The sequence below is a fragment of the Hakea prostrata genome, unplaced genomic scaffold (assembly GCF_041222555.1).
Source record: "Hakea prostrata isolate BN-2017 unplaced genomic scaffold, UWA_Hpros_2 contig_213, whole genome shotgun sequence".
In the NCBI taxonomy this organism is placed as follows: domain Eukaryota; kingdom Viridiplantae; phylum Streptophyta; class Magnoliopsida; order Proteales; family Proteaceae; genus Hakea; species Hakea prostrata.
Genome location: NW_028291332.1, coordinates 35,498 through 49,554, shown reverse-complemented (window position 1 = coordinate 49,554; position 14,057 = coordinate 35,498). Strand labels below are relative to the sequence as shown.

Here is a 14,057-nt window from a genome sequence, read left to right as displayed (position 1 = left end):
TGGGTCTAACAAGATGGGTAAACTATCAATATCTGAAGCTGCAATGGGTAAAACAGGCAATAATGGGGATGACAATTTTGAAAAAGGAAAAGAATCTTCAAAAAATGTGACATCACGACTAATGTAAACCTTATGTGTTTGTAAATCATAAATCGTATACCCTTTTTGTGCATATGGATACCCAATAAAAACACTTGGAGATGCTCGGGGATCAAATTTATGACGAATGGATGAATGGTTATGACCATAACAAAGGCATCCAAAAGTTCGAAGATGAAAATATGAAGGGATCTTGCCAAATAAAACTTGAAGTGGTGACTTACCATGTAACAGCGGGGTGGGTAAATGGTTAATTAGGTAAGTGGCTGTCAAAACACAAGGACCCCAAAACTTATGAGGTAGACTTGCTTGAAAAGAGAGAGCACGGGCCACATTAAGAAGATGGCGTTGTTTGCGTTCAACAACCCCATTTTGTTGGGGTGTATCAACGCAACTATGTTGATGAATAATACCATGGGTTGTAAAAAAGGCATTTGAATGGTGATTAAGAAACAATCTCAAATATAATATGAAACAAATAGTTAAATGATATAATATGAGAGAACCTCAAATATATAGGCAGCATACATCCCATGCTGTTAGGTAACTATGAACAATAAAAGAAAGATATAAAATATAGAAATACAATACATGGAAATGTTTGTATGGAAATGATTTAATAGAGAAACATAGTCAAGCCAAAGCCAAATTAGGATATTGATGAAATGGAAGGATGAGATGATATGGAAATAATTCAAATGAGAGACAATTAGGGAAAGGATGAGAAATCATCCTTATCACGCCTAATAGAGATGAGACAGGGCCCAGGGGAGAAAGAGAGAGAGAGAGAGAGAGAGAGAAGGGAAGGTGGTAAAAGCCAATTTTGCTATTGTCAAGCGCAATTAATGCGCTTGATGGTTAAGCGCACCGTCCGATAAGCTCATCCTTTAAGATAAAGCATGGGTTTTGGTATTCGGTTCGGTCTAACACGCGCTTTATCTTTTCATTGAAATAATCTTAGAAGTTGTTAAAGCATGGGTTTTGGTATTCGGTTCGGTCTAACATAACCCAACGGTTCAAGTTAGGCGCTTCGACTCAATTAAGAGGGATACATTTTATATACAATCCAAAATAGTATATACGATTTTAGAGGGATACGTTTTATATACAATCCAAACAGTATATACGATTTCAAATTTTGAAATCAAAATATACAATTTTTAAAATCTTTTGAAAAATACAAAACCCAAACTGTTCAGCCAAACCTCATTTCGTGATATCATCTTGGAGAAGAAGCAAAAGAAGCAGCAAGTTGAACAAGAATCCAAATCGTTCCAACGATTTTGTTGTTACACCTGATTTCGATCGAAACTGCGCATCTTGGAGAAGAAGAATAAGTAGTTGAAGAAGAAGAAGCAGTTGCAGTTTGAAGAAGAAAATGCCATAATTTTGTTTAGGGCCCAGATTTCAGAGAAAGCTCTGAAGAAAACGATTGTTGAGGAAGTTTCTGTGCTTCCTCGTCACACTAAAGTGATTGTAACTCACAATCGGACGAAATCCGTGCCAGTGGGTCTTCAAGGTGTGGTCAAGAAGGCTGTTGGGCTCTGTTTCTTTGGTTTCCACCAGTCTTCCAGGCTTTCTATTAGCTTGGTCTGCTTACCTTCTTCTGGGTGTTTCGGTCCCTGTACTGATACTTCAGATTTTCGACTGTTCTGGGTGCGAGAATTATCAGATCTTTAGTTTCGAGCTCGATGCCATCGTTACTCAGTCTTGTCTTGCCGCAGTCTCTCTGGCTTGTGCTTCTCATAATCTCCGTATGGAATTCGGGACTTCCTCTTTGTTGATCGTTATCACGACCATTTGCTCCGATTTTGCAAGGAATATATTGACAAAATCTAGGTGAGCGATTACTCTACATCCCACCCAATCCTTTCTTTAATGACTTCAAATATAGTCCTCAGAATATAACTGTCTATTTCTAATTGCTCGGGTAATTCTCCCCCATATGTATTTCGTCCCTGTTATGCTTATCAAACAAAAAAATACGTTTATTTCAAATGGATACATCTTGATCTTTTCTTTCCTTTGTTTTTTTTTCCTCATAAATTCTCTTTCATCTTTTCTCTGATTTGCCTGCTAATTCCAGACCCATCATGAGAGCTCCTATGGTTGAACTTTTTCTGCTCACATATTAGTCATTTGTTTATTATTTCCTTTCTTTGTACCTGCCCGGTCTTGCTACCCTGTAATTGTATTGATAAGGTTGATTGGTATTTTTTTATGTTTTTCCATGTTTTATCTGTTCATTAAATTTTAGATCTAACTTCTGTCTACCCATCTTTGTTAACATTTCAATCATTTGTTGAAATGGATCCATGAAGATCTTATGATGAATTTTAGATTTTGTTGTTCATCTTTAAAATATTCTCTCTTTTTATTTATCTTTAATCTTTGGAGGTACTTTCTTGCAGTGCGATGTCTAGATGCATTTTCTAAGTTATGATTCTTGGTGAATGAGGGGTTTGAATCTGTGCTGGCATACCCCCAAGAATAGTTATGCTGTTTGATTTTGGGATTTTCCATGACCTTCAGGTTGGCTATGTGTACTTTTCCTTTCTTATCTGCTCACTCCATTTGCGATATCTTTGTATTAATGTATTCCCATTGTATATAATACACAATCTGTTTTTCATGAAAGATATTATGTTTTGGAGATCACAATATATGTATATATATATTACTTATTTCACTCTGTTTCTGAAATCAAGCAGATGATGAGTTACTCGGATTCCCCTTCAGACATTTGGATGATGTAGTCTCGAGTTTCTGATGCAAATGCCTATACTGAATTTTGAATTTTGTTTTAGTTTCATTGTTGTGAATGCTTGTATTATACATTTGCTTATTTCAATCAGTTCTATGAGATCAAGCAGATGAAGAGTTACTCGGATTCTCCTTCAAGACATTTGGATGATGTAATCTCGAGTTTCTGATGCAAATTCATATAATAACCCCTGAGTTATTTTCCCCTTACCGTCAAACCTTAATTGTGACCTAACCCTAACCTAAAGTGGACACCATATTTTAGACTACTTGAACTTGGCTGGTTTGCACAAGATCCTGGTTAACTGGAGCCTAGTTGATCCTTTCCAATCTAGGGCTACATTAGTATTAGTATGTAAGATTTTCTTGGATCTCAAGCAGCTGATTTCATTTCAAGCAAAGATATGCAAATGATTTAGTGGATTTCATGGTCAAGCAAGGAATCATAAGGTTTATCTAGTGTTCTGGAAATGTATTCCATTGTGATCCCAATTGCTTTGGAGTTCTTATGTATTGACAACAATTGTTGTAGGTGGTGACACACCTGCTGGCTTTTGGTGTTGATTGAGCTTGTTTGTGACTCTATCTTTATCAATATTTTTATATTAACAAAGAAAGTAAAAAGGCTGGTGAAACATCAAATATGACTAATGAGTAATGACTATGAACAATTCTGGCTTTCTATTCTATTAGCAGAGCCATAGGTGTAACATCCAGCCCAAAACCTAGCCCGGACACCCTATTTATTTTGGGATAAAGAAAGACTGGTTCAATGTTAGACCTTAAAAGTTGGACTTTAGTTTCAATATTATTATCTTTGAAAACCTTAGGAAGCCATGTCAGACCTTTCCCTTAGGGTAGATCTGTAATGGTTGGCCTTATCCTACCTTGGCCCAGCCCGGGACCTATTATGTTTGTAGGTGCGAAAACCCGAAGTGGGGGAAATGAGACATGTGGACCCTTTTGGTTGATGTTTTGGTGTCGGAATCCAAGCCCTTGGACATTGATGATGATGCCCCTCACTTGAGGGCATTGTCAGTGTTAGTTTTGAATCTGCGCACCGAAGAGGGGTGAATTAGTTGAAATACCAAATGAACTCTTGTGCTCAATCCAAATATATTTCCTGAAACTAGACTTCTTGATGGACTTGGAGAAAACCCCACTCCATTTGACCCCATATAGCCCTCCAAATCCCTGTCCGAAGTTGTTGAACTGTGTCTGGCAAATCCTGCTTACGCATCGAAGAAGGTGAGCTTAGTTGGTGGACCTAATGACCTCCCATGCTTGATACAAAGGTATTTCTGGAAACTAGACTTCTTGATTGACTTGTAGGAGAAAACCTCACTCAATTTGACCTTGTATAGCCTTTCAAATCCCTACTTGAAGTTGCTGTTCTAAACCTGAGTTTTCTGCTGAAAACATTTTGGTCGATCATTTTGGTCGATACCATCGACCAAGGACCATCGACCAAAATGTCCCAGTCTGCCAAGTTAATGATTCCATGGAATATTCCTTTTCTATTTAATATGACCTCGAGCCTTGAGCCTTTTGCAATCATTTTTCAACACCTGAGAACGTGGGAAGGCTCCTCTTAGGCTCCTCCTTAGCTTGGGTGATGACCTTCTACAAGAATCCTTGTCTCTCTTCTCCAACTGTCACATCCTCCCAGCCGGTACCCTATCTGGCATACCCGAGAGTGTGATCCACAGCCCGAAGATCAGGTATCGAGTAATCAACCTCCCACATAAACAATAACATAATCATGAACAATAATAATAAAAGTGCGGAAGATAAACCATAGATCCAATAAGGAAAGAATGAATCATATATAAATCAGAATACTAGATAAAATCAGAGTGTCTACATCAGATAAGTAAAGTGAGGCAAAATCTCACTCTACAACCAGCGGAAAAGTAGTTCTAAAAGAGAATAAGCAAGACAAAATCTAATCCCGGTAGCAAGTACAATGGGTAACTAAATTGTTCTCCACTTTATAGACAACATCCCTATAAGTATAAATCTCATAAACGGCACAAGGGCGCTTCCACTCAATGGTCGGACTAAACATCGTACGGAGCATAACCACTCGCGGGATCTTCAGTGTAATTGTTGTAACTGCAATCACCTTCCTGGAGATATGCCTCTTCGCCTTGCGCTTCTTCATAGGGACCGTCATAATATTCAAGACTGCAGAATAGTCTAACAAACATTGTACAATAAAGGAATGAGTTTCAAAGAAACTCGATAAAGCGATTAAATCCATAATAACATAAATGGCAGGATTTCAGAACAGTCATAAATGCAATATGATATGAGACAAGCAATGAATGAATGAATCTAACTCTATATATGCTGGTCTCTATTGGCAGACATGCTTTAAGTCATAGCACCGTACTTCTTTAGGAAGGTCTCAATCACTCATCATCAGTTGGTAATGGGTCCGGCATCCCTCGGGACATTCCATGGTGGGGGGTTAAGTCACCACTCTCTCACATCACCATTGGTCTAAGTACCGGCGCATGTCGTGGTAAAGCCTAGCCAAATGCAAGTCTTCTACTTAGTTACATCAAGTCGATCCGAGATACGTCCATTCCTCGTCCCCGACGATCCTTTCCGGTATCCTTCACACTAGAGTCCTCATAGTCCCTGACTACGGACTCATCAACCCTATTGGTCATCCACATATGGTAAAAGGGAAGCTCTCACGTCCTCTCACGGGTTGGTTACCGGTCTTGAGCGCCCGTGAGCCCAAGTCTAACCATATGCAACCCTACCAATAAATGGCCCCACAATGTGATTCCTGTCCTCTCACGGGTTGGTTACCGGTCTTGAGCGCCCATGAATCCCCATTGCTACCACGGGTCGTTCGGTCTCAATACCCCTCCGATTAGGGGCTGACATAACAGGACATCCTAGCCAAACACTACTAGACAATCCTAGATATGTCATCCAACAGTTTAAGAAGGTGTCCATAGGGCATCTCCGAAAACATCCCATAATATTCCCGTAGTAGTCCAAGGACAGAAGTGTCAAAAGGACACCTCTCCTTTCCAAACCATACTTAAGCATACACATGCATCAAATCATATCATCACATATATGGTAACTTCATATATGGAAAGAAATCAATAATTACAATCACTTTGTATATACTTGGTAAGTAAATCATACATGAGTCAATTCAATATGAATAAGTAACGCTACTGATATCAAGATAGTACCACAGTAGTATAACATTGTAAGAATCTAATTAAAGAAATAACTTAATCAAGATTTAAATATAGAAACCAAGCTATACAATTTATGTTGTTAAAGAAGTAACCATCCTTACCTTTTATAACTCGCAAAGGAATCCTAAGAAATCAAGTAAGATCTTGGAAAACTTGAGAAGAATGTCCTAAACAAGTGTATACAACATATTAGGAAAGATCCCTAACAAAAAAGATACCAAAACATCCAACATAGACCAATCCTGGAGTTGTTGTACTCATTGGTCGAGTGGATTGGTCGATCGTCCAACGACCAATCGATCACCAATGCGGAAATAGAGCCCTAAAAAAAACAAAGTTTTAAGATATAAAATCCAAATTTGGTGGTTCAAAAGGGTACTAATCAAGGGGTAAACTACATCAGTAGTATTCTAACATATAGGGGACCTCAAAACACTAATCGAATCAAGCCATCAAGATCCAAATTAGGAAACAAAAAGTTACCATAATTAGATCAACCATGGATCTTGAAGAATTCAAGATAGAAATCAAAGACAAGAACAATAGGAGAATGGATCATTGCTTCAGGTAAATGTATCATGTAAAGCATACTTAGATCTTCAAGGAAATAGGCTTAAAAGCATAAATCTAAATAAGGAAACAAAACCTACCATATATGTAACTATCATGATTCATGAAGAAAACATGGTATGGTAGAAGAGGAACAACTAGAGATTGATAGATCATGGATCATGCAAAGAAAACACAGCAATTGACTACTAACATGATCAATGTAGAAGATCCAAGGAGATCAGAATTCAAATCAGAAGTTAAACAAAGACTAGATCATGGTTTGATCATGATTCCTTCAAAAGCTTGCAATGATCATGGTTAAGATCATTGTTTTAGCCATTAATCCTTAGGATGATCATGAGAGACAAGTCCAGAGATGTTTGCAACAGAGAATGCAGCATCTCCTCTACTGTCTCAACTCAAAAAGGAAAGAAAAACAGAGATGGAGGAGAAGAAGAGAGTGTAGACATATCTTTGATGCAAAAGGAAGAGTTTTGACGGAGATCCGTCAAGAAAATCACCAAGGATGCAAGGGAGATGACTTGCAGAGGTCTTTGGTTCGTTCCAAAGAGTTTGGAGGCAGCAAATACGAAGTAGACTCGAGATTGGACTTAAATAGAGCAAGCAAAACCTAATTGCCAAAGACAAGCACTCATTGGTCGAGTGGATTGGTCGATCGGTCCAATCGACCAATCGATCGACCAATGCGGCATAGCCACAATTCCAAAACAGGGAATTGAAGACCCAGATCAAATCCAATCCTAAAGGGGTTTTGCACACATAACAAGTGACTTACCTAATAGGTAGAAATGCCTTCAAACCATGATAGAGAGCACTCCAAGTCCATCAACTAATCCGATCTTCATCAAGATTCAGTTTCCATAAATAGAACTTCATCATCAACTCTCATGGATTCAAAGCCAGACACCAAGTCCTCCACTAGGATGGCCCAAAGCTGACTTCTTACTTTACTTCGGGTCACTGGACCTACAATAACAAGGTTTCCGGGTCAAGGTTAGGGCTGGGTTTTACACCAACTACCATCTTCTAAGGTATGATTCTCTCTCTTGCTCTCTATTCTATTCACTTCCCTTCTTCTTTTTCTGATGAGACCATGGCCAAGGTGCTGCAACCTTGCAAACACCTTGCCATGAACGTCTCTTCCCATTTATACTTGCTTTTCCTTCATTCTTGCTATGCTTCACTTGCATCTTGATCCTTACATATACATTACCATGATTCCTTGCTTAACAACTTGATTTCTTATACTAAACTGAGATGTGGAGTATGATTAGTCTGATCTCTGGCTTGCAAATGATTGTAATCATGTTCCTAACCTATTCCCCAACTAATTCTCTAGCTTCCCTTTCAATTACATCAATTTCTCATGAATGCTAGGATTCTTGTCTTTAGAACATAGGACCTCAATTTGGGGGTTTTCATTTGGACCATTGGATTGTGATAATACTTGCTAGGTAGTATTCCTACATTGTTATTAATCATACCTCCAAGTTTCAGATCGATCCGAACACCGGAAGACTCATTTCTGACCAAAATCCACTATTCTGCCCAAGGATTATTTTGGTCGATGGTATCGACCAAAGTTGTTGCTGACAGCAACCTTGGTCAGTTTTGACTCAAATGACATCCAATCTTCCCGACTTCTTCTCTAACGTATTATTGATGTTTGTTTAGGGTCTTAACAATTCTTTTGGACTAATTCTTGGTATTCTCAATTCATCATCAACTCAACTTAAGGTAAGGATGATTATCTCCATAAACATATAGATCATCAACTTATGATTTATGTTCTTATTTATGAATAGAATCTCTTGATTTCTTTTAATCGTTATAAGACTATGATATACGTGTTAGAACAGTAGTATTGAAATCTTTATACTCTTGTCATGTTACATTACTATTCTTGTTTACTTATGTCTATGATGATTCATTTCAATATCATGATTTAACTTGTATTATGAAGATGTATTGGATGCATGAGAAGTGATGAACTTGAATATGTGATTGTCTAGGTATAACTTGGGATTGGGGAGTGTCCTATTGACACTTCTGTCCTTGGACAACGGAGGAAATAGTATGGGATGTTCTCCGATGGTGCCTATCGACTCTTTCCCGGGTTATTGGATGACATACATAGGATTGTCTAGTTGTTTGGCTAGGATGTCCCTATCGTATCAGACCCGAATCGGAAGGGCATTGAGACCGAACGACCCGTGGTAGCAATGGGGATTTGTGGGCACTCAAGACCGGTAACCAATCCGTGAGAGGTCATAAATCTCATTGTGGGAGCCATTTATTGGTAGGGTTGCATATGGATAGACTTGGGCTCACGGGCGCTCAAGACCGGTAACCAACCCGTGAGAGGACGTGAGAGCTTCCCGTTTACTATATGTGGATGACCAATAGGGTTGATGAGTCCGTAATCCGGGATTATGCTTACTCTAGTGTGAAGGATACCGGAAAGGATCGCCGGGGGCGAGGAATGGACGTATCTGAAACTGAGATGATATGACTGAGTAGATGACTTGCATTGGGCTAGGCTTTACTGTGACATGTGCCAATACTTATACCAAATGGTGATGTGAGAGAGTGGTGACTAAATCCCCAACCATGGTTTTTTAAGGACTTTACCGATATTCCCCTGGCATTCCCAAGATATGGAACGGGAGAGTGATAGACGACCCAGAGAAGTATGGTGCTATGACTTAAAGCATGTCTACCCTAGATGACCAGCATACTTAGCGTTAGATTCATATTTGCATCATATGTCTCATATCATATTGCATCATGCTATGCTGCGCATCATATGATTTATGTTATTATGGAATAACTTTCCTTGCTGAGTTCTTTCGAACTCACTCCTTTTTGCAACATACTTTGTTAGACTTTCTTGTAGGTACTACCACTGTTGACTATGGCAGTCAACCCTCTGGAGGCCGAGTTGAAGACTTGTATCATACTGGTGGCGATGAACCAGTTGATAAAGACGAGTAGACCGAGATCGGGACTTGTTTGTAGCAGTTCAGTTTTATATTTGTGTGTTAGGGATGGGATGTCGCCTCATTCCCTTTTTAACCTTTTATTTGAATTGTCGGGACTATAGATTAGTTGTTTCACTTGTTATTTGGTGAATCGGTTGTAACCTTTACTTTTAGTCGTTTCATCTTCCGCTAATATTATAGGATGGGTTTCCTCCCTCCATTTTACACTTGATTGTTTATACTAATGAAATCCTTTCCGCACTCTGATATTATTTGTGAATCCTTCTGAGGTACTTTCTCGACTTTTATTATTGAATTATTTGGAAATAAGGAATTGTTCTTGCTTTGGATTATATTATTGTGCTAAGTGACTATGATCGTTCCTAAACTTGATCGGCAGGACAGTAATTCACTCCCCGGGTAATCCAGATAGGGTATCCCCTTGGTGGATTTAGGGCGGGATGTGACAATAGGTACTAACTCTTTGTTTTTAATTTCCCCTCTTATAGTGCTATTAGGCCGTTAATATTATCCAATTCCTAGTTGTCCTTTAAGCGGTGAAACCTTAAAGACGATCCACTCATCAGACTTGTGGGATAGGTGCCGACATGGTTGCTATATAAGTCAATTTCTGAGGTGTTATCTGGTTTATGACATTAAATATAATTGAAAAGTACAGCATAATCCTAGTCATTCACTTCTATATTGACCTGGATTACTCCAATTGTCATTTCATTTGTGGGTTGAAGGTTAGAAAGTCGTTTCATATATTGGGGATATATTGAATCGAAGCATGAAAGATGTTTGTGGAATCAAACCATGCCTCTGAGAAACGGTGGTTACAAAATAGGGTTATATATTTTGGTAACCACCGCATTAGTGAGGAGGTAACTGAGTGATTCATTCGCACGAGCGAATCTCTAAGAAACGGCGGCTCCATCTCTCTCTCCCTCTCTCTTAGAATCGCAGGCTTAGAAAATTTTCTTTCCTAGTTTTTTATCTTCATTCCATTAATCCACGGCATTTGGGTTGTGGATATTATTCCCTTTCCCAGTGATTGTGGAATCTCGCCGGTAAATCTTTGGTGGTGGAACGAGAACGTGGATCTAGACTTCCGCTGCGAATACTTCAAGTAAGGGAAAGCGAATCCAGGTAAGGAATCTTTCCCCCATCAATTAATTGAATTGAATTACTTTTGATGTATTATCACATTGGCATCAGAGCCATTGGTTCCCACGGTTCTTTGTTCCTCCCCATTGTTTATTTTAATTGTATGGATCCAATGGGAGGATCAAGGGTTTAATACGAAACCCATGGGAGAATTGATAGGGGAAACCCTTAATTTTGATTCGGATCCGAGTGGGAGGATCCCTGTGAATTTCCCTAATGAAGATTTGCATGAATTGATAATCCATGATGATAATTATTTTTGTTTAATAATTGATGCTGGATTCTTTTTTCATGTATTTTTTTTTTGGGTGAAAAAACGTGTTTTCCGTTTTTTTTGAAAAAAAAATTCGTTCAAGAAAAATTGAAAAATCGCCGTTTTTGGTCACTGTGGACCAAACGGACGACCGTCTAACTAGACGGTCGTCCGTCTATTATCAGAGTAGTCACAGTGACCCAGACGGAATTTCCGTCTGGGAGACGGTCATCCGTCTGGGAGACGGTCATCCGTCTGGGCAGACGGCAGTCCGTCTGGGAGATGGATTTTTTTGTATATTGGTCTATCCAGTTCAGAATGTGTTTCTAACTTACTGGACACCAATGGCCCGACAATGTGTGTGATGTTTGGGCATTGAGGGCCTATTGGGGCCTAGTGGGAGCTAATGAGGTAGAAGTGTTCTGTGTGAACCACCTCATAGCTTTAACATGATTGCATGTTTTATTTTAATAAAACTATTTTTTATTTATGGGTCTATCAATCATGTTTCTTGCACAGAATGAAGCTAGTGTATAAGTCTATGTGGGTTTGCATGAGAATTTGATTGAATGTTTTTTAGCATCTCTTTTGGTTTAAGTGCTTATCCCATAGGTTGACTATGCTAGTGTGATTTTTTGTTGCATGAGTTCTGTTTTATGCTAGATTTATTGAACTCATTCTTGTATGTAATATCTCTAGAAAAAATGGTTGCTACCAAGAGCATTGTTGTTGACCTCACTAAAGGAGATAAGTTGAATGAGAGGAATTATGACCTCTGGCACCGAAAGGTGCAATATCTCCTGGAAGAGCAGGATATGCTGGAGACCATAAACCAGAGCATCGCAGGGACCTTGATACATACAATGCTTGGAAGAGGAAAGACCGGGTAGCCAGGATTACAATCCTGAGCTCCATGAGGGATGACCTGATGCTTCGTTATGAGAAGCATAGGACTACAAAGTCTTTGTGGGAGGCTGTGAAGTTCCAGTATGGAGGGACATCCACCACAAGAGGCCGCCAGCTCGGACTCACTTTTGACGGTTATAAGATGCGCCAGGGTCACACCATGAGGCAGCATATAACCATCATGTCTAACATGATTAGTGAGTTGAGCGCATGTGGGCGCCAGAAGACTGATGAGGAGCAAGTCTCCGCAGTCATCAGGTCATTGCCTAAGACATGGGAGCATATGAAGATCTTCTTGACTCATGCTGATGAGGTCAAGACTTTCGATCAAGCTGCCAAGCACCTTGAGCTTGATGAGGATCGGATGTTGGCCGATACCCCTCAAACTGATGTATTTGCTGCTGAAGCTAGCACTAGTAAGGGTGTAGGCTTCAAGCGCAAGAGAGAGAAAGCTCAACCTCAGCGGTCCAAGCAAAGTAACCAGGGTGGAACAAAAACAAGAGTGGGCCCAAGCGTTCAAGGGGGACTAGTGCTGGCAAGAAGAAATCAGCTTTGATTTGCTTCAAGTGCCGAAAGCCTGGTCATTTTGCTCGTGATTGCACTGAGCAAGAGGTATGTACTGTGTGTTATACCTCATCTTGTTATGTAACAAGTTCTACTATGCTTGCTGAACTAAATCCTTTGTGGATTGTTGATTCAGATGCGACAGAACACATAACAAGGGAACACTCGAGCTTCGTGGAATACCGTCGTATTCCAAGAGGAAGCAAAAGAATAACGATGGGGAACAGCTCAAGCGTGAAGGTTCATAGCATAGGCACATGCAAATTAGTTTTGCGAGGTGGCCAGACGTTGTTACTCCATGATGTACTGTATGCTCCAGACATTCGGCGAAATCTTGTTTCTGTTATTTATCTTTTAAGACATGGTTTTAGAGTTGTATTTGAAAACAATTCTTTGGTTTTGTATCTGGGTGATACAGTTTATGGTTATGGTTTTCTTGATAATGGTTTCATTGTATTGGATACAATTGATTATTCATTTAATTCTAGTAGTGCTTTTGTTTGCCAAAATACTGTGTGTATTGATTCTAATTTGTGGCATGCTAGACTAGGACATATTGGCTTAGATAGGATGAACAGGTTGGCAAGAGAAGGTCTCTTAGGCCAAGGTTCACTATCCGAAATGCCAACCTGTGAGTCATGTCTAGCAAGAAAAGCAACTAGAAAACCATTTAAAAAGGCTTTGAGAGCCTCTCTTCCTTTAGAACTTATCCATTCAGATGTGTGTGGACCCATGAATGTGCATACTAGAAAAGGACAGTCATATTTCATCACATTCATAGATGACTATACAAGGTATGGTCACATTTATCTAATTTCTCATAAGTCAGAAGCTCTGGAATGTTTTAAGAAATTCATGAGCTTGGTTGAGAATCGATTAGATAAAAGGATTAAAACTCTTAGAACGGATAGAGGTAGAGAGTATCTCTCCGATATGTTCAAAGGGTTATGTGATGAAAAGGGGATATCTAGACAACTTACTATTCCGGGGACTCCACAACGCAAAATGGGGTTGCTGAGAGGAGGAATAGAACCTTGCTAGACATGGTGAGATCCATGATGGCGCAGGAAAATCTACCCATCTCTTATTGGGGAGATGCTTTGCTGACTATGGCCTATATCCTCAACAGAGTTCCAACCAAATCGGTTCCTTCCACACCATATGAGTTGTGGACCGGAAGGAAGCCAGATTTGAGTTACTTGCGCGCATGGGGATGTGCAGCATATGTTCACTCTACTTCTCACCAATATGGAAAGCTTGGACCTAGAGGAAGAAAGTGTATCTTTGTGAGATATTCTGAACCCTCAAAGGGCCATGTCTTCATTGGACTAGATGAGAGTCAGAGGAGAACGGAACTTGAGTCTAGGGATGCAACATTCTTGGAGAATGATTTTCCATCTCTTTCAGGAGTTAACAAAGAATCATCGGAATTCTTTGAGATACAAGATAGTGGTCTTGTCACTCCAGGGATTCAGATTCTGGATAATGAACCTGGGGTTCATCCAGAAGATCCTAGTG

At 39.5% G+C, this 14,057-nt stretch overlaps 1 long non-coding RNA gene and 2 other non-coding genes across 4 annotated transcripts in view; all 3 read left to right on the top strand.

Moving 5' to 3' along the window:
* Positions 1–1,303: 1,303 nt before the first annotated feature.
* LOC148998645 (uncharacterized) overlaps positions 1,304–14,057 on the top strand; it is a 33,747-nt gene continuing 20,993 nt past the window's right edge. The window contains exons 1-3 of one of the 2 annotated variants that reach the window (XR_016171143.1): positions 1,304–1,938; positions 2,511–2,631; positions 2,811–4,933. This is a non-coding gene — a long non-coding RNA (uncharacterized LOC148998645). Of the gene's footprint in view, positions 1,939–2,510; positions 2,632–2,810; positions 4,934–14,057 lie in introns of those variants that run through there. The other variant, XR_016171144.1, reaches the window with a different exon arrangement.
* Positions 2,805–2,873, top strand: LOC148998647 (small nucleolar RNA snoR60). Its single transcript, XR_016171146.1, has one exon. It is a non-coding gene; the product is annotated as a small nucleolar RNA snoR60 (small nucleolar RNA).
* Positions 2,967–3,036, top strand: LOC148998646 (small nucleolar RNA snoR60). Its single transcript, XR_016171145.1, has one exon. It is a non-coding gene; the product is annotated as a small nucleolar RNA snoR60 (small nucleolar RNA).